The sequence below is a fragment of the Natator depressus genome, chromosome 1 (genome assembly GCF_965152275.1).
Source record: "Natator depressus isolate rNatDep1 chromosome 1, rNatDep2.hap1, whole genome shotgun sequence".
Taxonomy (NCBI): Eukaryota; Metazoa; Chordata; order Testudines; family Cheloniidae; genus Natator; species Natator depressus.
The window spans coordinates 205,612,012-205,634,361 of record NC_134234.1 but is presented as its reverse complement, the minus strand read 5'-3'; positions in this window follow the sequence as shown (position 1 = coordinate 205,634,361).

Below are 22,350 nucleotides of genomic sequence, written 5' to 3'. Positions count from 1 at the left end.
CCCTTTGGCCTGTCATCAGCTCCACCTGTCTTTACCAAATGCATGATGCTGGTAGCAGCCTATCTCAGAAGAAAGGGAATTCATGCTTTCCCGTGCCTATATGACGGCTAATGAGAGGCAGATCTGAGGAATAAGTTCTAAGTCATGTCCAGTTCACACTGGACCTCTTGAATTGACTGGGGCTGGTTTTGAACAAAGCAAAATTGACTTTGAATCCAACTCAAACAATTGAGTTAATTGGGGTCATATTAGACTATAAATTTGAGAGCCTTTCTCCCACATGAGCAATTACAGACAATTTGATGCCTTTGTCTAGACTTCCAATCTCATCTTTCCACCATGGTCCTTGTATTCCTGAAGTTACTAGGCCATATGGCCTCATGCACTTATATGGTTCAGCAAGCTAGACTGAGTCTTTGTCCTCTTCAGTCATGATTGTTGAAGCTGGTCTATCACCTGAACTGCCAGTCTTTGGACACACTTGTCGAAGTGCCTCCAGAGATACTGGACTCTCTACAGTGGTGGACAGATCAGAACAATGTTTGTGGGAGTGTCCCCTTTGCTCGTCCTCCACCGACCAACGTGGTAGTCACCAATGCCTCCGCAATAGGTTGGGGAATGCATCTAGGGACATTAAAAGTTCAGGGTTTGTGACTGGAGCATGAAGCATCATGTCACATAAATGTACTGGAACTTCAAGCCATTTACAAATGCATACCATGTCTTCCAGGATGAGATCAGGGGAACAGCAGTTCACATACTCACTGACAATACCACTGCAGGGAGAAGCCCACTTCAACCAGCTTTGTCAGGAAGCAATAACATTTTGGCATTTTTGCATCAAGAAAGATATCATGCCCACAGCAGCACAGTTAAAATCAGTTGGCTCTCAAAACCAGTTGGCCAACTATCTCAGCAGGATTTTCTCAGACAACCATGAGTGGTCCCTAAAGAACAGCATTGTGAGATCGATTTTCAGGGAATAGGGTATCCTGTGCTCAATCCAGGGTCTTTAACTGATGCCTTCCATCTGAATGGGGGCAAGGTCTTAATGTATGCCTTTCCCCCTTCTCTCTCATCTCTCAGGTTATCATCAAACTGAAACTGGACCATGCCAGACTGATACTTATTGTGCCGGCATAGCTGAGAAAATGCTGGTTCTCTGACCTTCTCAGTCTGTCTGCTTGACTTCCAAAAGCTCTTCCTCTCCTTCCTGACCTGCTGTCTCAGCATCATGGCCAGGTTGTTCATCCATTGCTAACTAATCTACACCTCACAGCATGAATGGTACATGGCTACATGAGGAAGAAGGGCAACACTTGAAAGCGGTTCAGAAGATCATACTTAGTAGTAGAAAATGATCCATTGGGTCAACTTAATTGGCCAAGTGGAAGCAATTTTTGGTTTGGTCAATATCTAAGGTAATTCAACCCATGTCAGCTCACATTCAGGACATTTTAGACTACCTGTTATATTTGAAGGCCTCAGGTTTAGCTCTTAGCTCACTGAGGGTTCACCTGGTAGTGATCTCAGAATTCCATCCTCCATTCTAAAGGAAGTTGATTTTCTTGATCTCAATGGTAGTGAGATTTCTGAAAGGCATTTTCTGACTGTTTCCAGCTGTGAAGGAAATGGTACTGTTATGGGATCTTAATATTGTGCTGGCTACCCTCATGGGTCCTCCATTTGAGTGGAAATCAACCTGCTCATTGTCTCTCTTTTCCCAAAAGACAGCCTTTCTGGTGTCTATAATGTCTGCAAGAAGAGTCAGCGAGTTACAAGCCTTAATGGCAGAACTTCCATACACTCAGTTTTTTCAGTGACAAAGTGTCCTTAAGACCACATTCAAAGATTGTGTCCAAGATGGTTTTGCAGTTTCACCTTAACCAGGTTATTTATTTACCCATATTCTTCCCTAAACTGCACTCAAATCCAGATGAGAAGTGCCTCTATATGTTAGATGTGAGGTGGTATTTGGTGTTCTATCTGGAAAGGACTCAACCATTTTATTCATCGCATCAACTTTCTGTCTTCTGTGCGGACTGGGTGAAAGAATAGCTGGTCCCCACACAGATGATTTTCAGGTGGATGATTTCCTGTATTACCACGGCTTATGGAGTAGCTCAGGCTATGCTCCCACAATCCCACAGCCCAAGCGACATCCATTGCATTTATCAGCGATGTTTCAATATCTGACATTTGCAGGGCTACCTCATCGTCTTTCATATATTCTTTTGCCAAACATGATGTGATTACCACAGCATCTAGGTGAAATGCAAACTTTGGGAAGGCAGTTCTGCAGTCATTGTTTAATTAGACTCCAAGCCCCACCTTCTAGGAGTACTGCTTGTGCGTCAGCTGTCTGAATACATGTCTGAAAGGACTCAAAACTTGTAACTGTTGTTCTTTGAGATGTGGTTGAAGATGTGAATTCTACAGCCACCCTCTGTCCCCTCTTCACTGAAGTCTCTAGCTTTGGATTCCAGAGCAAAGGAAATGAAGGGGGTCAGGATAGCACTCTCCTTACATAGCCATGAGAAGGGCTATGAGGACCAGAGGCCAGAAGCAAAGTTTACTGGCTTCAGTGAGCTGGATGCATGTACACCTGAGTCAATACATGTCTGCATCCATACCTTGAAGAACAACACAATACAGGTAAGTAACTGCCTTTTCTTATCCAGGACAGTCTAACTGAAGCATCCCTGTAAAGGAAATGAGAGATTCTAAGGAAAAGAACCTCCATAAAGAGCGTGTATATGCATGTAGTTCCCACCTTTTGGTTACTGGATTCTCTCCCTTCATGTGAAACTCATTCTGCCTTTACACAGAAACGTTACTTCCTTGGGATGATATATATCTAACAGACAGTCGAAGAATATATTCACTTCTTGCTTTTGGATTATTCTAAGCAAGGTGTTTCAAGCATACTGATTTTTTGATGATAATTTTTTTTTCAGATTTTGGTTTTTCATCGAAAATACAGACACATTCATGAAAGGCTATTTTTTGTTGAAAAAAATCAGGTTAAAAATTTCTACAAGCTCTGCTAATAACTCTAAAAGACTTTGTTAACTGTATTTCAATATGATGCACCATGGCTCAAGAAGTGAGAAGTATGTCTCTGAGAGGCATACAAATAGATCATAAAGTATTAAAATAATATTTATACCACAGATAATGTTCATGCTTGTAGCTTGCACACCATCTGAAACAGATACCAATTGCCAGCATCACTCTTGTTTACTGTAATGAAGATCAGATTTACATTTGCTCTTGTCTGTCTTTCTATTTTCCATGACTTCAAAATAATAGTCAGTGCCACAATAAGAAGTGGAACTGTGATCCTTCAGGAAGGATGTTGATAAATTAGAGAGGGTTCAGAAAAGAGCCATGAGAATGCTTAAAGGATTAAAGCCTTATAGTTAGGCTTGAAAGGATTACATTTTTATTGGTAAATGTTAGTAAACATCCAGGTTTCCCTACAGACACAAACCTATGAGAACTTATTAGAGTTTGATTTAAGGCTATTTACTTTGTATGTTTTGACATATGATGTTGACAATTTGTGGTTTAGCAGTCATAACTTTGAACTTTTTGAATCTCAATGTCTGTTACATTAAATAATTATTGTCTCACTCCCCTAATCCTTGACCCCCCCCATAATTTCCCACAACTGTGAAAGTTTAAACTGATTAAAATTTTTAAAAAATGCTTAATGCACATAATTTGGCACAACTATGAACATTTAAATTGATAAAAAACATTGTGTTATATGCTGGAATTATAAAAACAGTAAATATTGAATTCTGCCAATCCTACTTATAGCAATAGACTCAAGCAGCTCAATCTCTTTAATTTAACAAAGAGAAGTTTGTGGGGTGACTTGATTACAACCTATACGTATCTAGATGGGGAACAAATATTTAATAATGGGCTCTTCAGTCCAGCAGAGAAACTAGACAAATTCAGACTGGAAATAAGGTATATATTTTTAACAGTGAGGGTAATCAACCATTGGACCAATTTCCCAAGGCTGGATTCTCCATCACTGGAAAATTTTAAATCAAGGCTTGATTTAAAGAAAAAAAAAAGATATGCAGTAGTTCAAAAGAAATTATTTTGGGGGAGTCCTATAGCCTATGTTATACAGGAGGTATTATCTCAATGGTCCCTTCTGGCCTTGCAATTTATGAATTACTTGCCTCTCTAGTTTTTATGTACTTAAAGTTGCAGTTAACCACAATGGGAGGAGGTAATCAAGGGGAGGCATTCATCATAACTGGGGGTGCTATTGGTCCACTGGGTTCTTGGGAAGTAGCCTTGGCTGTCACAACACCCCAACTCATCAAATTACTAGGGAATTCACAGACTTGGGTGGCCAGTTTCCAGGGTTCTGTGACCTGCTTCTTGATTGGCCACATGGTCTTGACCCTGATTGGCTGATGACTATCTGTAAACTTCCTGCTTTCTTTCTGGCTTTGTTTGAGCAACAACGTATTCCCTGCTAATTGGTATTCACACCCTGCTTGACCCTGCCTTGCTACCTTGCCTGATCTGTCTTGCAATCCCACCCAATCCTGCTTTGCTGCCTCCCCTGACACCACTGGCTACCTTGCTGTACCTTTCCCTTGTATTGGCTCTCCTGGCTATTTGACCTCTTGTGTGAACTCTAGCCACTGATCTGGACTGCCCTTTGACCGGCCTGACCTCCAATTTATTATCTTCAAAAATCTCATGATTTTTGAGCTCTGGCATTTGGCAATCTAGACTGCCAACTGTTCTAGACTGTTCTAGACTGCCAACTGATCTAGACTGTTCTCAGTGGTGGGTCTAGACTGTTCTCAGTGGTAGCAGGTGACAGAACAAGAAGTAATGGTCTCAAGTTGCAGTGGGGGAGGTTTAGGTTGGATATTAGGAAAAACTTTTTCACTAGGAGGGTGGTGAAACACTGGAATGCGTTACCTAGGAAGGTGGTGGACTCTCCTTCCTTAGAAGTTTTTAAGGTCAGGCTTGACAAAGCCCTGGCTGGGATGATTTAGTTGGGGATTGGTCCTCCTTTGAGCAGGGGGTTGGATTAGATGACCTCCTTAGGTCCCTTCCAACCCTGATATTTTATGATTCTATGATTCTATGAATACTGCTACTGTAAAAATGCAGACAACTTTTCATCTGGGTGTCATGTATGGTTTCAGAAATTAAATCTTTATACTAAGATAGTTTCCTAGATTATTAAAAATCCCCTACACCAGTGGTTTTCAACCTGTGGTACGTAGACTAGTAGAAGTCTGCAGAATATGTCTAAGATTTCCAAAGGGGTCTGCACCTCCATTCAAAATTTTTTAGGGGTCCACAAATTAAAAAAGGTTATAAACCACTGCCTTAAACCTACAATTAGAAAATTAAACTTAAATTCACCTAGCTTTACCGGTATGTTTCATTTAATATCTGAATAGAACAGTGCTGTTTTCTGCCTTTTTGTATGTTATTTGCATTTAAAAGCTCTCGTAGGTGTTCTTTATATGTGCAAAAACCCTTTGCAGATTCTTGAAAACAAAATCTAGTGTCTGCTGAAACAGGCTATTTTCTTTCTTTTTCCTTTGTCTCCAGAGGCTTCCTGTGTTCTTGTATCTTTTCTAAAATTACATAAATTCCTCTCTCCTTATCATATTGTTATGTACAGCAAACCTGAAAAATAAAAACTAAATTTATTAACAGAGATTGAAGCTCAGGTTATTTGAATCAGAGCTTCAAAGTATGGGCCCAGTTTTGCACCTTGTGAAATCAAAGGCAAAATCTTCCATTGACTCTGAGTAGCTTCAGGCTTATTCACAGATTCCAAAGCCAGAAGAGATCATTGTGATCATCTAGTCTGACCTCCTGTATAACACAGGCCATGGAATTTCCCCAAAATAATTCCTAGAGTAGATCTTTTTGAAAAACATCCAGTCTTGATTTTAAAATGGTCAGTTATGGAGAATCCATCACAACCCTCAGAAAATTATTTCAATGGTTATTTACCTTTACACATAAAAATTTACACCTTATCTCCAGTCTAAATTTGTCTAGCTTCAGCTTCCAGCCATTTGATCATGTTATACCTTTCTCTGATAGGCTGAAGAGCCCATTATTAAATATTTGTCCCCAGTGTAGGTACTTATAGACAGTAATCAAATCACCCCTTAACTTTCCCTTTGTTATGCTAAACAGTTTGAGCTCTTTGAGTCTATCACTATAAGGCATGTTTTATACTCCTTTAATCATTCTTATGGCTCTTCTCTGAACCCTCTACAATTTATCAATATCCTTCCTGAATCTGGATAAAGTATTCCAGCAGCGGTCACACCAGTGCCAAATACAGAGGTAAAATAACCTCTCTATCCCACTCGATATTCCCCTGTTTATGCACCAAGGATTGCATTAGCCCTTTTGGCCATAGCATGGCACTGGGAGCTTATGTTCAGCTGATTATCCACCACAATTCCAAAATCTTTATCAGAGTCACTGCTTCCCAGGATAGAGTCCACCATCCTGTAAATATGGCCTGCATTCTTTGTTCCTAGGTATATACATTTACATTTAGCTATATTAAAATGCATATTGTTTACTTGCACCCAGCTTACCAAGTGATCCAGATCACTCTATATCGGTGACCTGCCCTCTACATTATTTACCATTCCCCAATTTTTGTATTATCTGCAAACTTTATCAGTGACAATGTTATGTTTTTTCTCAGGTCATTGATAAAAATGTTACAGTGTAGGGCCAAGAACCAAACTGGAAATACACCTGTTCTATGATGATTTCCCTGTTACCTTTTGAGACATATCTGTTAGCCTGCTTTTTATCCATTTAATGTGTGCTGCATTAATTTGATATCTTTCTAGTTTTTAAAATCAAAATCACATGCAGTACCAAGACAAAGACAATTCAGAAGTCTAAGTATATTACAACAATACTATTACGTTTATCAATCAAAATTATAATCTCATCAAAAAAGATTGTTAGTTTGACTTGATCTATTTTCCATAAACACATGTTGATTGGTATTAATTATATTACCCACTTAAATTTTTTTATTAATTGAGTCCTGTATCAGCCACTCCATTATCTTACACGAAATGGCAGACTGAGAGGACAATAATTACCTGTGTCACTCCATTTACCCTTTTTAAATATTGGTACAACATTAGCTTTCTTTTAGTCTTCTAAATGACTTATTCCAAGACTTATTCAAAATCAACAGTCCAGTGAACTCCTCAGACAGCTCTTTTAAAACTCTTGGATGCAAGTTATCCAGACCTGCTGATTTAAAAATGCTTAACTTTAGTAGCTGCAGTTTAACATCCTCCAGAGATACTAGTGGAATGGAAGGAGTGTTATTATGTGACATGACTACATTAGGCTACAGTAATGCCAACCAAAAGAGCTAAAAAGTCATGAATCAGACTCAAACAAATCACATGACTGGCTTAAAAATCACGAGATTTTACAAAATAATAAATGTTGTGTTCTTTTTATAACCTTTCTGTTTTTTGAGTCTCTAGGGTTCACATATTGAAACTTTTCTCCACAACCATGCGGGTTAGAAATGTACTTTTTTGGGACTGAAAGCTGAGATTCATGACTCAAGGAGCTGGGTCTTTAAACAAAAAAACCACCAGCTATCACAAAACATGATAAAATTGCATGTGTGAGTTGGCACCACTGAGCAAGATGGACAGGAATAATTCTAATTCAGCCTGGTTCTAGAAAAGCACCATAGCTCTGAGGAAGACTACTGGGTAACAAGAATTTTATCATCAGGCCATACTCACAATAGTGACAATGACAAAGCCCTGGTGGCAGGATATTGTTGTCTAAATTCCACAAGTCGACAGTATTGGTAAAGAGGACACCACTGCCCAGGGAGGGGGCCTGGCCAGAGTCACTGGGAATGTGTTGAAACCACAGCCACTCACCAGCAGCCTTTGCCGTGACTCCTAGAGAGCTCGAGGCAAAAAATAACGTTGTTGCCTCCTCCCACAGGGTAACACGAAGGCATGGAGTGGCAATGCTGCCTCCCATCCCGAGAGTGAAACTTCCCAGAGGGCCAAGGGATTATCTGGAGAAGACAGGGTATAATTTTAACATCCCCGCACTGCCCTTTCCCTCCCAGTTATCCCTGTACACATCTAAAATCTATTTAAGAATTTATATTGTGCTCATCACAGTAGTATCAGCGTGTCCTATGAAACGATTACTGCCATAATATAAAGGCATGGTCTAGTTTCTTTCCTCTCACCTTAAGCAGCTGAGGGGTTTTTTTATTTTAATTTTTCCCTTCTCCTCCTCTTCCAGTTCCTATCTTCTTTTCCTTCCTTGTTGTTTTTATTGTGGCTATAGAAAAGCTAAATTGAAAACAGACATTTTGTTTGTCACTCTGAGTTTGGTAAGGTCCCAGGTTCATAGGAAATTAATTGATAGCACTTGGCCAGCTGCTGGTAAAGTTCTGTCTTCTGCTCTCATGAGCGTCACTTCAAGTCTAGGAGTTTCACAGTGCTTCCTACATAACACTTAATATACAGTTGTAACCCTTACACCAGTTGGAGTTGGCAGCAACAAGGGATGAGTTCAATATCTAGGGGTTCCAGCTCAAGCCCCCTGACAGTAACCTGGGACAATTACACACCATCCCTTGGGAGCCTCTAAGAGGCAATACTTCCCCCCCTTGCAAGCACAAAGTCTGAGTGTATAAAAGAAACTTTTAATAAAAAGGGGGAAAGTAACCCAGCATTAACTAGGGAAAACGCTGCAAGCAGGATTCATAAACACATGAGCAAAACACCTAACCAAGAGTTTATAGATTCATAGATATTAAAGTCAGAAGGGACCATTATGATCATCTAGTCTGACCTCCTGCACAATGCAGGCCACAGAATCTCACCCACCCACTCACTGGGCAGTGTCCTTTTGCCTCAGATCCTTAATTCCAGCTACCAAAAGTTCTTTAACGCACCGCTCCCTTCTCACTCTACTGCACCCCAATCACAGTTGTTGTCCTTGGTCAGGGAAGACTAAGAGTTCAGAGGCACCTTGCTTGCTCTGCTGTCCAGGCACACACTCTGGCATCAGCCATCCTGCCAGCCACTCACCCTGCTGGCTGCTTGCCATGCTGCTCTGCACCCTCTGGGATGTCTTGATGTCCCACCACTTCACACAGCTCTCCGTGATTTCAGCTCTCAGAGCGGGAGCCTGCTAGCGCAGACTGGGCAGCCTCTTGCATCAGAGACACTGTCCCAAATCAGGACTAATGCTCAGGCCTAGTTATGAGTATTTTCAGCTCTATTGGTCTGCAGCAAGACTCTCAGTTGAGGATTAATCAGTTCTGTTATTGAACAGTGAAGAGATAACAGATCAAATGGTGTCCAGAACCTTAAGCAGGCCCCCACACCACCAGGTACAAGCACCTGTCCCCACCTTTTCTCAACTCCACTGGACTTTGGCACCCATGTCCCCTGCCTAGCAAGTGCAGTTTAGTTGAGAATGAGTCCCTCAGTCAGTGTATGACAGTTCTCCTGCTCTTGATTCACACAAGGATAACAACCCTTTAATAACCCTGCCCCCAATAGCAAAGTGACTTGTGATCCAACGCCAGCCAAATATAATGATTTGGGCAAAGCAGCCCCATCATGCTGAGCACTGAGGCAGGGTGGGTGTGCCCATGCAAACACGGTCAGATCCGGAACTCCTCTTCTTCAGCTCATCACTAGATGACAGGGGAGAGCTCATTCAGATCGTGCTTACACAGTACGATACCACATCAGCTGTATCTCCTCTGAAAGCATATATTTTCTCCCTTCACTTATACCGTTTAACTTCTCTCTGCCATGTCATTTAACTCTGTAAAGCATCTGGCGATACGCTTTGCATGGAAGATGTATTAAAGTCATTCCATACTATGTTTCCCCCCCCTTGCATTATTTTTTCCGTACTAGACAAGCTAACTCTAAAGGGGTGGTTAGCAAATTCTACTGCAGCTGCTGCGACTACAACCTAGCAGCACTTTTCATTTTTAGCTCTCAAAGGGCTCTGCCAAGAAAGTCAGTATCATTAGTCCCAATTTTTTACTTTCTGGAAGTCTAAGTCTACCATGTAGCATAATTACCTCTATAAACCACATTTGTAATCTCGTCAAAAAACAATAGCAACTTTATTTGACAAGAGCTGATTTCCATAAGCCATGTTGATTGGCGTTAATTATGTAACCATCGTTTATTTATTTACTACTTGCATCCTGTATCAGCTGTTTCATGATTTTGTCCAGGATTGATGTGAGACTAACTAGGTTATGGTTATGTTAGTCCATTTACCTTTTTAAATATTAGCACAACCAACATTAGCTGTTTTCCAGTCCACTGGAACTTTCTCTTTTAGCCCAATTCTTTTAAAACTCCTTGGTGCGAGTTATCCAGTCTTGCAGATTTAAAAAGTTTGATTACTGGGTTCTGTACCTGGCAAAGTCATAGAATCATAGACTCAAAGAAGATTAGGGTTGGAGGAGACCTCAGGAGGTCATCTAGTCCAATCCCCTGCTCAAAGGAGGACCAATCCCCAGCTAAATCATCCCAGCCAGGGCTTTGTCAAGCTGGGCCGTAAAAACCTCTAACGATAGAGATTCTACCACCTCCCTAGGTAACCCATCCCAGTGCTTCACCACCCTCCTGGTGAAATAGTGTTTTCTAATATCAACCTAGACTTCCCACACTACAACTTGAGACCATTGCTTCTTGTTCTGTCATCTGCCACCACTGAGAACAGCCGAGCTCTATCCTCTTTGGAACCCCCCTTCAGGTAGTTGAAGGCTGCTATCAAATCCCCCCTGACTCTTCTCTTCTGCAGATTAAACAATCCCAGTTCCCTCAGCCTCTCCTTGAAAGTCATGTGCCCCAGCCCCCTAACCATTTTCGTTGCCCTCCACTGGACTCTCTCCAATTTGTCCACATCCCTTCTGTAGTGGGGGGCCCAAAACTGGACACAGTACTCCAGATGTGGCCTCACCAGTGCTGAATAGAGGGGTATAATCACTTTCTTCAATCTGCTGGCAATGCTCCTACTAATACAGTCCAATATGCCATTGGCCTTTTTGGCAACAAGGGCACACTGCTGACTCATATCCAGCTTCTCATCCACTGTAATCCCCAGGTTCTTTTCTGCAGAACTGCTGCTTAGCCAGTTGGTCCCCAGCCTGTAGTGGTGCATGGGATTCTTCCTTCCTAAGTGCAGGACTCTACACTTGTCCTTGTTGAACCTCATCAGATTCCTTTTGGCCCAATCCTCCAGTTTGTCCAATTTTGTCACTCTGGACCCTATCCCTACCCTCCTGCGTATCTACCTCTCCCCGCAGTTTAGTGTCATCTGTGAACTTGCTGAGGGTGCAATTAATCCCATCATCCAGATAACTGATAAAGATGTTGAACAAAACCGGCCCCAGGACTGACCCCTGGGGCACTCCGCTTCATACCAGCTGCCAACTAGACATCGAGCCGTTGATCACTACCCGTTGAGCCCAACAATCTAGCCAGCTTCCTAGCCACCTTATAGTCACTGACCCTCTTTCTGGTTTAATCACTTAACCTGCTCTATGATTCAATTTCTCCATCTAGAAAATATGAGTGCCAATGCTTACCGTAATTAGGGTGATAAAGTGGAAAATTCTAAATTATTTTAAATAGTTTGTCCTTAAGGAGCATTCATCTGTCTATTGGTTGGGCTTAATGCTGCTTTATTTCAAAAGTTGTTTCTTTAGTTGTTCAAACCTTTTTTCTTTCATTTTCTTGTGGAAGACAAATTTTAAAAATGAATTTGGTATCTTGGCTATTTTGAGTCATCGTTAATTTCATCTGCTTCTTCATTTCTTAATGGACTGAAACTCTCTCCAGCACTTCTTCTCCCCCCCACCCAGTACATTTATAAAATCCCTTCTTATTCTCCTTAGGCCCTTTAGCAGCATTAACAAATTCTGTGTTCTTTGCTGCCCATGTCTTTTCCCTTCAAATCTTAAATTATTCTTATTTGGTTGCCCTCATCCCAACCTTTCCATTTACAGTATGGCTATTTTTGTAAACTTCAGATCTCTGAGCAGTCCCCCATGACATACATTGGCTGCTTCTTGTTTTCTGGAAACTACTTTCTTAGAGGAGTTTTAGTTTTTTGTGCTAAAATTAGAGTGGGTTTGATCACATTCTCTGGCAAGAGGAAAGCTTTGTGAGGATCCCTTCACGAAAATTCTTGGATTGGTTGGGGGAGGGTCGCTGCCCCATAGAAAGGACAGCAATTCCATCCCCCAGAGCTTCTGACCCACAGGGATCTGCTGAAAGCCAGGCCATCTGTAGAGAGTTTCCAGGCTCTCTGCCCTTCTCCTGCTCTCAGATGTTCAGCATGGAGAGGGGAGTGTGGCAACGTAAATACAGCTTCAGGCAGCACTCACTTTTTCTTGGCTTTTCCAGGGATTTGGAAGGCGATGGTGTGCATCCCTGTCCCCCCTTAAACTCCTCCAGCTGGGTGCCCAGCCTTCTTCCATACTGGTGAGTTTTCATACTCCCATTCATTGCACCTCACTCACTAAAGACCAAATCCTGATGTCCAAACTCAGTTTTACGCTGCTATTATTCAGGCAAATTGCCACTGGAGTCCATTGGAGTTGGTCTGTGTAAGCAGTGAGTCGACACTGAGTAAGGATCTAAGGATTTGGCCCTACATTTCTTAATTTACCAACATTTTCTTTTCTTACCCATGTACTGATGAATATGGTGATTTCCCCTCTTCTTCATGCATATATCTCATAGGAACTCCTTCTAAATTTCCTTATTATTCTCCCATTCTCCATCAGTTCCCCTCTCTTGGTAAGTAGCAAGGTTAGGATGGTCTCTTCTCTGATTGGAGTCACTCATTTCTGGACTGTACAGTTGAGTTCTATATAATTCAGACATGTATTTGATGCCTATTTGGCTGAATGAATGTGTTACCCACCAGATACTGGCATTAGCAAAGCCTGCTCCATTCCCCAAAGCTGAAATCTTGTGGTTTCAATGTGGTGCGGGTTGGTTAAGAATATTTTCCTCTCGTTCTCTTCCTGCCTTGATAGTCTGAAGCACATTTTTCTTTACCTGTTTTCATTTCTCATATCCTCACATAAAGATGTAATCAATACACTTTCCATTGCTGGACTGTAGCTGGCTGGCATTAGCCTCCCGCCCTTCCCCTATCCCATATAGCTCGCACTCCTCTGCATTGACATTTTCTCCCTTACTTATGTTATGGCATTAGAAGGAGAAGTCAGATTATTTATGTTAAGCAACAGCTTGCACTTTCCATCAAGTTTATATATATGTCATAGAGGCAACATCATCCATCATGAGTTCTTTACACCTGTACATGTCACCAACTCAAGATCATCCATGGGGTTTTGTTAACATATGTACATAGCACCAAAGTGAGATCACCTCTCACATGTTGTTTCCACATATGTGAAGCTCCTGCATGGAAAAGGGAATGTAGCCATTAATTGGAATAGTTATTTTGAAAATTTGAATAGGGGATTTAATTGTAGCCTTGCAAATGGCCTCAAATCTTCTCACCAAATCATCATTGACAAATATTTTGCTGAACTCCCCAAAGCCATAGCTCAGCTACACAAATAAATACTGTAGCAGATCCTGACAGGAAGACGTTCAGTCCAATCTTTTCCAGATGGCAGTGATGGATGGCTGTGTGCATATATTTATTTAGTTTCCCAGGCACTGGTGTCCTGCTTTCAGTGGTCATCACGTGTTTAGCTTTGGCTTGGAGACTGACACAGCAGTCTTTACAATACTAGGTGGATATTCTGGCAGGCTTGCTTCATGGCTTGGGTACCATGATAGCAGAAGAGGAGCAAATGTTTAATCTACAACCATTTAACTATTTTGCTGCCACTATCTTTTCTGGAAGCTTTAGCTTTCTCTCAAATTTGTGATGAGATCTTGTAGCAGAGCTTGAGACGTCTATATGTAATAGTGTTGGCTGATCACTTGTGACATGCTAGCTGCTGGGGTACCCTGGAGATGAGTACAGAAGGGGACCTAAAGTGAACAGAATGGGAAAACCATCCTGTGTAGTAAAATCCTAAAATACAGGGACTGGAAATGTGGTTGCTATGTGGTTATTAGTGCCATAATGTGCTTTAAGTGAAGGAAAAGACAATGTCCCTGGCCCAAAGACCTTGAGGACAGGTATTTAGGTGCTAAATATGCAGGTAGACATCTAGTGGGATGTTCACAAGCTTCTAGGAGTTGCGAGTTAGGCATCTAGGTGCTTTTGAAAATCCCTCTAGGCATCTAAATGCATCATTAAGAGCCTGTATCTAGGGTATGGCATCTCACCTCCACTGCTTTAATCTGGCCCCAGCTCAGTAATGAATAAATCTGGTGGATGTTTGGTGGTATGTATCAACTGACTTGGTGGCTTCTCTCCAGGTGTCCACATTGCAGGGGTCAGTAACAGGGTGTAAACGAGGCAGGTTCTGCTTGCTGGGGTTCTTAGACTTGTTAGTTTAGCATAGATTGTAAGCAATTTGGGGAAGGGATAGTGTCCTTTCATGTGTTTGTACAGTGCCAGTACAATGGGGCCTTAATCCTATTAGAGCCTTTGGCACTAGTGCAAAAATAATAATAACTACTATAATAATAAGGGACAGGTTGTTTGTCATAGACACCCCTCCCCCCATGCACACACTCGCACATGCGCGCACGCACACATGCACACAAATCCAAGGATAAATAGATACCAGAAGTATGAGCTATGTCCAGAAAACAGGTAAAACACAGAGTCACAAATGACTTCAGACAATACTTGTCAGGCTGTTACCTGCTTCCTAGTAGGTACAACCAATATTACACTGTGCTTACTACAAAGCCTACTGCTAAACATGAGCCACCCAGATCATAACTGCATTAAGTGACACCCTTGTTGTCAGTTACAGTACTGCATCCAAGAATTAGAAGGCTCATGAAACTGAGGAGTCAATGAAGTGGAAAGACACAGGGAGACTGTTTCAAATGGTAGCCGGAGATGAGAAGGCTTGAATACGAACAATTGTGGGATGTAGTGTGGAAGGACAGATGGAGGATTGTGCTAGCAGAGAGTGAGTAGAAAGAGACATATTCCATAAAATAGGCTGGGGTAAATCCATGGAGGGCATTAAAAATTAGGAAGACACGTTTAATCTGGATCCTGAAGAGACCAGGATGCAAATGGAATTGTCTGAGGGTATAGGTGTGCAGTCATGCTTCTTCGTACATGTGAATAGATGGGCAGCTGTATTCTTCATGTGCTTGAGTTTGGACAACTGGGACTTGGGAAGGCCATAGACAAGGGAGTTGGACTAGCTCAGAGGAGAGAAAATGAAGGGAAGGGTAAAAATGTCTTCATTTGAGGTGGTAGCTGAGGTTGTGGTGTGCACAGGTGCCGACCCCGTGGGTGTGGGGGTGGGACACAACACATGACCTCCCCTTTAGATCATACCCCCACAGTATGGGGAGGCACCAATTGTCTAGGTGCCCTCAGGGGAAGGGGCAGAACGGGTGGGAAGAGGTGGGGTGGGGCAGGGCCTGGGATGGAGCGGGAGTGGAGCACACCCCAGGAAATCAGAAAGTCAGTGCCTCTGGTCATGTGTTCAGGCACAGAGCTTGAAAGATTCACCAACACCTCTTAGTCTACTTGCCAGGCTGAAATATATTACTACGCAAAAAACTACGTTAAAAGAACATTATTAAGATTGCAAAATCAAGCATGCAAAATTTAGGAAATGTCAGAATTAACATTGCCTGTGCAACCTTGATTCATCCCCCTTGTTCAAATGCATAATGATACAGTCTTTAATTACATGATCACATACTATTTTTTCTCAGGACCCCTACCCACAAATTGAAAAATGGGTCATAGGTCCATCATAGGTCATCATATTGACACCTTCATGGTTCATCAGCAGGGTTGGAAACTTTAGGTCCAACACAAAGACCCCTGCCAACTGAGCTAACGGAGTAACTGAGAGCAATAGTAGGTTGTTATCCTCTGTACGGACCAGTGCTAGAGGGAGGTGGGACACTCTGCCAGTGGCTTTCACAGGTATTTGCTGACAGCAGAGGAGTGGTGAGACTCAGGGATCTTGAGTTCCATTCCAGGCTCTGGAGGAAAATGAGGAGTTTGGCTTATTCCACCCCTAAGCTTGACCCCTTCTGCCCCTGCCAGGTAAGGGTCTGTGGGTCTCAAACCTGGGTTCCCAGGCAGCCTTCACACCCTGGCCACCATTGGGTATCTCACCCAGAACTACTGGAAGCAACTGGCAAGTAGAACTCTGACCCAACCCAGAAGCACTGCTCACTTGGGTCATGACCATAATATTTAAGCCAGAAAGAAGCACACAAAGTTGTCAATCCAACTGATCAACTTCCTTACTGGCTGCTCCACTGGACCTGACTGTTGTTTGATCCCTGGTTTCTGAGTCTGGCTCTGACCCCCTAGCCTGGGTCCTGGTTCTGACAACTACCTCTCTGACCAGTAGGTCACACCACCCACATCCTGGTTCTGACATGTCCTCTGCAGCCTGTCCCTGTCCAAGTCCTGTCTTTTTTCACCCCAGACTCCTCATCCCAGTCCCAGTCTCTTTGCTCCACAAGTCTGAGTATCATCCCCCTGGACTCACTGTCCCAATCCAAGTCTCCCCTGCTCCAAGTCCCAGTCTCCTGGCCAACCACACCCAGTTCCCCTCAGCCCCCTCATTCCTGTTCTCCAGTCTCCTTGCCTAGTCAGTCCCAATTTTTCCCTGTCTCCTGGTTTATTGTCTGATCTGTCATCTCCATCTCCAGCCTCCAGTCAACCCTCTGCCCATGTTCTCCATTCCCAGTAGCTCCCAGTCCCAGTCTCCCTCCCTAGACTCCTCATCCAGTCTTAGTGATCCTTCCAGGTCCTTGTCTTAGTCTTTTTGCCCAGTCAGTTCATATGCTCCCTGCTGTGACCTGTCTCTTTATTAGATCTGTCTCCTCCCCACACACACACACACCTTCTTCCTCCCACTGCATTGGTTCTCAGTCAGAGTCTCCCCCAGCTCTTCAATCAATCTGTCTCCCACCCATCCACTGGTGAGCTGTTTTCATATTACAACCATAGTAAAACCCAATGAAAAATAGTCAAGAATATTTATTTGTGGAGGTAACTGAAAAGACTGCAGCAGTAACCTTAACTCTGTCCCGTTCTACATATTTATTACAAAAGAAGCTCTGATTACAGAATCACTGTCACATAATATTTGACAAAAATATTATGGTGCTTACTGGCTGTGCTCTAACAATCTCTGCTTAAGGCCTATTAGGCTTGAGACTGAACAGGGCACACATTCCAAAGAAATATAGATACATAGGTTCACAGGTTTTAAGGCCAGAATGAACCATTGTGATCATCTAGTCTGACCTCCTGCATGATGCAGATCACAGAATTTCTCACAGTAACTTCTGCATAAAGTCCATAACTTCTGGTTGAAAGATATCCAGTCATGATTTAGAGACTTCAAGTGATGGAGTGCCGACAACATACCTTGTAAATTGTTACAATATTTAATTACCCACCCTTATACATATTTGAGTTTTATTTCCAGTTTGAATTTGTCTAGTTTCAATTTCCAGCCATTTGGTCGTCTTCTGCTTTTTTCTTCTAGATTAAAAATCTTCTCTCCATATAGATTCTGATCAGGTCACTACTTAGTTAAACAGATTGAGCTTCTTTAGTCTCTATAAGGCAGATTTTCCAGACCTCACATCATTCATATAGCTCTTGTCTGAACACTTTCCAGTTTTTCAACATCCTTTTCGAAGTGTGAATACCAGAACTGGACACAGTATTTCAGTAACTGCCTCACTAATGCTGAATACAGATGTAATACCATCTTCCGACTCAATATTCCCTCGTTTATACATCCAAGGATCACATTAACTCTCCCAGCCACAGCCCTGCACTGGAAGCTCATTTTCAGTTGATTATCCACCATGACTCTTAAGATCCTTTCAGAATCACTGATTTCCAGTGTACAATCCCCCATCCTGTAAGTCTGACCTGCATTCTTTGTTCCATTATTATATATCATTGCAATTATATTGAGCTGCCTAAAGAGGGTGTAAGACTAGACTGGCACCGATCTATTGCAGAATCCTGCACTTTGACGGTGCATCTCCACAACAAGGTCCTAGAAGAGTAGGGCTTAGTGGCTCCAGCCAACTCCTTTTCAGATCACCTGTTTGAATTAAATCTCCTGCTATCTAGAGAGCATGGTTGCTGTGTGAAATTTGAAATAGAGTCCTGCAGGATGCACTATGTAGCTCCAGAAAGTGGGAAATTTGACATAAAATTAAAACAAAAAAATATAATGGAGGAGAGGTATGGTGGGAGGGGTCCCAACCTAGACTATTACCCCTTTTAAATGTGGAATCCATTGCAGCCATATGCATGCTCAGCTAGCTGTGCAATGTGAACTCTAGATCATGTTCAGATCAGATTACCTCTTTAAGGTAAATGGATTGAAGGCAGAATTACAGTTGCTGTGAACCCATTTTAAATTTCCTGACTGTAGGACAACTGCATACTCAACATTTTACTCAACATTTAACATTCCATAAGCATTTCCCTTCCTCCTGACATTCCAGATGGAGATCATTTGGGGAGTTTGTGATTTCACTCTGCTAAGATCACTGAAGGGTGAGATCTATCAGTAAGGGTGGAGAAAAAGCACCAGGGGATTGAAATTAGAGTACCACATTCAGCCCTGTTGTATGTGGATACAGTTCCTTTGAAGGGTATGTAGTCCTACTTGCTAATGTTAGGATCAAAATTGGGGTTTATTGTCCATTCTCAGCATATTTTAGCATGTCTATAGACACTGACTGCAAATAAACTGGGATTTTATGATTAAAGCTCCACTACTTTTGCCAATGTACTGTTGAAGAACAATTTAATCTCAGTTAACTGGGGATGTTTTGAGGGAGAATAGAGAGAGAAAAGCCAAACACATGGAGATTAAAATCAGCAGTTCCAAGAATGGAGACTCAAGATCTCTTCATTTCAAAATTTACTGGGCTCGAGAGGACCCAGGTTTGTATAAGCTTTGTGTAAAGGGACATAAACTAGAGAAACTCTAGGATGCCGGTGCTGTCAACACTGGTTGCTGAAGTCTGTTTCTGGCTGAATACCACACTGATTTACAATTTCAGCATCCTATCAAGACAGCAGTCTGTGTTATTCCTATTATCCTGCACTATGATTTCCACTGAACTCACTGTGGAGGGGGTGTCTACACCAGCCCTGTACATTGTGGCACTGGCACAAGATGGAAGGCCAGGGAAGAAGCCATAAGATCTGTGATTCTGTGGACCCAGTGGGGCTAAAACTGCACACAACAGGTGTAGAAGGGCTTCAGGAAGCCTGTGCGGCCCCATTTTCTGGCCACAGTTTGGGGGTGGATTTACCCTTGTTAAGCCCAGTTAATGGAATTTGACCCACAATGCACAGCTATAACTTTAATGAAGAAATCTATTGGGCATGCTCGGTTGGCAGCTTTCAAACACTTGTAACTGTGGAAAATCAAAAACAATTTTCCCAAGCTAACTAAGCCATTTTCCCCCGAAGCTTAGTCTTGAAAAAAATGTGGTTTGAATTTTTCTAAATCAGGAAAAATGGATTTTTTTCACCATTGCTGTGCTCAAAAATGGCTGAAAGGATTTTGCTCAAACATTACGAACATAGAGAGACAGATGGGCAGACAGCACCAAGCATAGTGAGATCCTAGGCTCCTAGCCACTGTGGGAATACGAATAGTAAATAATAACAGATGAATGGTGTAGCGAGGGGCATGGCCTCCCTCCGAGATTGACAGGGAGGAACCCCCGCCCAGCCCCGATGGGCGGAGCCAGGACACCTGTGCCTGCCCTGCCGGAAGCAGAGGGGCAGGACAGGAAGTATAAAAGGCAGGCCTTGCAGCTCAGTTGGGCTGGAGGTGCAGGAGAAGAGAGATGCCTCCTGTTGCTGGGGTTTGAGCCTGAAGAGGACCCCTGCTGCACTGAGGACTTACCAGAGCTGCCAGACCAGGGCACTGAGGAGCTGCTGAGACTGTTGCTAGCCGTGTACCTCAGGGAGAGAGAGGATGATCCTAAGCCACAGGTACACTGCGGGGGGACTGTAGGAAGTAGCCCAGGGATACCTGACAATAGTTTGGTTTTGTTAATGCCTGAATCCAGGTCAGTGTGTTTAAGGCAAATCCTAGCTGACCCAGTGGTGGAACACTCTGCCACTTTTAGGGCCCTGGGCTCAAACCTGGTGGAGTAGGGTGGGCCTTGGACCCCTACCCCTTGCTGCCATTGCCACCCCTGGGGTGGCAGCCTTCCTACCTTAGGCCAAGAGGCTTGCATTTGTCTGCCATCTGCCAGAGCTAGGACATCAGACTGTTTGTGCTCGGTGCTACCCAAGGGCCTGATCTTCTAGACTGTTGGGTGCTCTGCCATGTCTGATGGCCTGAGCCCATAGACTCTTTATTGCTCTGCCGTGCTTGCGGCCAGGGCCCTGGGCTACCTGCCGCTTGGGCCCACCTAGAGGGTCAGGGTCATAGAGACTGCTAATCTCCCAATAACTCTTGCCTTATTAGGGACCTGAGAGGGAGGGGGCATGGCCTCCCTCTGAGATGGACAGGGAGGGATGGCCATGCACTCCTACAGACAGACACAAATCACCTTCAAGCAAGCTTATGCATGGAAAAATTTAGTTCAAAGGGTAGATATTTCAAAAGATTGTGAACAGCTGAAAACAGGGGCTGAATAAGAACATAAGAATGGCCATACTTTGTTAGACCAATGGTCCATCTAGCCCAGTATCCTTTCTTCTGACAGTGGCCAATGCCAGATGCTTCAGAAGGAAGGAACAGAACAGGGCAATTATCAAATGATCCATCTTCTGTCGTTCAGTTCCAGCTTCTGGCAGTCAGAGTTTTACAGACACCCAGAACATACGGTAGCATTCCTTACCATCTTGGCTAATAGCCATCAACGAACTTATCCTCCATGAATTTATCTCATTCTTTTTTAATCCAGTTCACATAACATAAGAACCTGCCCCAATGAAATTAATAGGCAGCAAGTTTAAAACAAGCATAAAGAATTATTTCTTCATACAATGCATAGTCAACCTGCCCTCACAACGAGTTACACAGGTTGACTATGCATTGTATGAAGAAGTACTTCTTTATGTTTGTTTTAAACGTGATGCCTATTAATTTCATTGGGTGACCCCTGGTTCTTTTGTTATGTGAAAGGCTAAACAACACTTCCTTATTTACTATTTTCACACCATTCATGATTTTTAGACCTCTATCATGTACCCCCTTAGTCATCTCTTTTACAAGCTGAATAGGCCAAGTCTTTTTAATCTCTCCCAATATGGAAGCTGTTCCATACTCCTAATAGTTTTTGTTGCTCTTCTCCATACCTTTTCCAATTCTAATGTCTTTTCTGAGATGAAGTGACCAGAACTACATGCAGTATTCAAGGTGTGGTCAAACCAAGGATTTATATAGTGGCATTATGTTATCTGAAGATCAAAGCTGTTATGAACTTGTAACTATAGAAAAAACTCTTTGTGGGATTTGAAGAACTGGCTCCTACCAGATCCCTTATTAGAGCTGGGGTGAGCTCTACCACCCAAGAGAGGTGGTGGCAGAGGAGTTGTGTGCCTAGACTGGGTGACCTTGCTGGACAACAGAGGAGGACTACAGGTGTGGTTGCCAAGAACTGTTGGGAGTAGTCTGTTTGAATAAGGGCTCTTTATGATAAAGCAGCTTCTAAGTTATGCCATTTCTCATAACTTCTATAGTGCAGAATGCAGAGAGCTCCAATACACCACATTGGTAAAGGCTATTATTCTTATTCATTATTTGTATTACTCCCAAGCATGAGGGGCAGCATAGGTGAGAATAGGAATTGATTCAGGGGCTGTGGCTCTGTGATTTCTGAAGAGATGTACAAACTAAAATGTCCTAATGGAAAACAAATAAACCAACATAGTTTGGAAAATTGTAATCAGTGAGACATAAACTACTGGTTTGCCTGCAGGTCAGTGTTAATTATAAAGATATCTGCTTATCATTATAGTTATTTGTGACTGAAGGAAATGGGTTTTCAGCTAATTTACAGATAATAATAAGAAAATGTACTTGTGGTTGATGCTTATTCCAGGTGGACAGAAGTAGTACACATAATGAACTTCTGCTGATTAAAGCATTGAGGTATATGCTTGCTGCAT